This window comes from Acomys minous, assembly GCF_964271855.1.
Source record: "Acomys minous genome assembly, chromosome: 12".
NCBI lineage: Eukaryota > Metazoa > Chordata > Mammalia > Rodentia > Muridae > Acomys > Acomys minous.
Genome location: NC_140493.1, coordinates 22,410,159 through 22,412,563, shown reverse-complemented (window position 1 = coordinate 22,412,563; position 2,405 = coordinate 22,410,159).

Sequence of the window (2,405 nt, the reverse complement as noted above, 5' to 3'; positions counted from 1 at the left end):
GGAGAGGGGGCTGGGGGTGTCACCCGAATCCTATGGTGAAGCCCTCAGGGTGCAACCCCCGACTCGGGAATGGAGAAAGCTAGCCGAGGAAGATAGTGTGCACCCAGAATATCACGGGGCTGGCGGGAGGCCCGACAGAGTTCACCTGCCCCTACCTCCCAAACGCCCATTTCTATGCCACTGCTCAGCCGCTAGTATGGGAAAGCCTGGAGGAGCACTCCAAGCCCTTGCATGTTTCCTGAGCAACCTGAATCCCACAGCCCTGGAAACCAGCTACAACAGCTTCAAGGTGGGCTGGAGCTGGGGTGCCAGGCCCCATCTGGAGACAAACTGTCCACATTCACCTTCAGCTCCAAATCAAACCACTTGACAGTGGGAGATCCCATGTGGCAGGAGCCAGGACAGGGCCCCAGTTGTCACAGATAAATGGAGACCACCTGGCTCAGTGGCAGACCTTAGGAAGGTCAGCCAGGGATGCTTGTTAGTCAGAGCCTTCAGCTGATGTCTTAGCTTCCCCAAGCTGCAGTCATCCCTGCCCCCCCCCCTTTATTTTTATTTTTTATTTATTTTTTGGTTTTTCAAGACAGGGTTTCTCTGTGTAGCCTTGGCTGTCCTGGACTTGCTTTGTAGACCAGGCTGGCCTCGAACTTACAGCGATCCACCTGCCTCTGCTTCCCAAGTGCTGGGATTAAAGGGGGTGCCATCACTGCCCAGCTCAGTTCCCGTTTCTTCTACCACACCTCACAGGGTCTTACTCTGTGGTTGTGGCTGTCCTGAAACTCACTCTGTAGACGAGGCTTCTGTCTCCTGAGCGCTGGGATTAAAGGCTTGTGCCACCATCCCCTGAGAAATTTACAATCTCCAGAGGTGCTGTGAGATGAAGCATCTAACGCCACGCATAGTAGGCCCTCAACAGTCGTTAAAACCACACAGAGGCCCACTGCCCAGGCATCACCCACCCAGCAGTGCTGGAGACCTTGACTCTGGGCGCCCATCCTAATTCACCCATCCAAACAGGGACAATGCAGCCAGCTGCCCCGTGGCTTTCCCATAAAGGGACCTGGTTTCCCTGGATAGGAAATATCCTGTTCTGGCTGGAGGGGGGGGAGGAAGAGGACCGGGAAGGACACGGCCGCCTACATTCCTGGCATTCTTGGCAACTGTCCTGTCCAGCTGCCTGGCTGTGTGGCTGGGGGGCACTGGCCTGGTGCCAGGCCAGACTGGCCCCACAGAGTAGAATTCCAATTTGGGTGCCCTTTGGGCTTGGGAGTAACAGGGGATCCCTCACGTTTTCAACCCTCCACTCAATTCTCTTGTACAACAAGCTGAAGTCCAGTGCCAGAAGTTGGGGGTGTCGGGGTAGGGTGTGGGTGTGGTCCCCAAAGAGGTTGGGCAGAGTGACTAGGGCACAGTTGGAAGGCCAGAGAGACCTTCTTAACTCTGGCTGCGGAATGGTGGCATTTGAGTGCCCGCCACTGCACACTGTGAGACAGCTAAGACACTGTAAGAGACTCCTTGAGGGGGCCCCTCCCTAATGAAGGGCAGGAAGCCAGGGCTGGCGTTGTGCCTTTCGGTGGTGTCCCTTTTGATTTACTTATTATGAGACAGCCTTGTGGTGTAGTACAGGCTGGCCTTGAACTCTCGGCCCTGCTTCCTGAGTACCAGGATTACAGCCACACACTATCACGCCCAGTTGTATCTACTGTTACTGAGGGCCAGCTCTGCCTGAGGAGGGCCTGGAAACGGTGAGGAGCATCAGGCTCTGAAATCAACCCTTGAAAGCACTTGGGGTGGGGTAGGGTCCTTGGAGAGACTGTCTTAAGACCCCACAGTTAGCCACGGCCAGCTGCCGGCAGCCTTCAGCAGAGCTGTTGGAAGCTGCGGTTACTCTTTCCCATGTCCTCTGCCATCTGCCCCCATCTCAGCCCCCATGAGAGCCCTAGCAGTGTGGGAAGAAGCCAGTCACTGTTGCTCCCTGGGATCTGCCTCCCTCAGAGATGCATCTTGCCAAAGCGGGAGGCTGTGGACAGGTGGCCCCAGGCACTCTTCCTTCCGGGAGCGAGGGAGGGAGGGAAGGAGCAAGAGAGGCAAGCTTGATGTCAAGTACCAGAATCCAGACACACCCCTACACACGCTCTCCTGCCTGGAAACCTTTGATTCCTTTGCATTAGATTGTCCCATCTTCCACCTCAACGGCTTATGGGGCTCTGGTGTGGGCCGTATCAAGAGATTGGCCTTCTCTGCGCCCAGCCAGGAAGGCCCCAGGAGAACCCAGCATCTGGACATCCCACTTCCACTTGACCAGCATGCACTTGGAGCTTTGTGATTATCCTGTTCTGCTGTCTGTGGTCCTTTGGTTGCCTGTCTGTCTACCTATGCACACACCCTTGGGACTATCCAGAAGA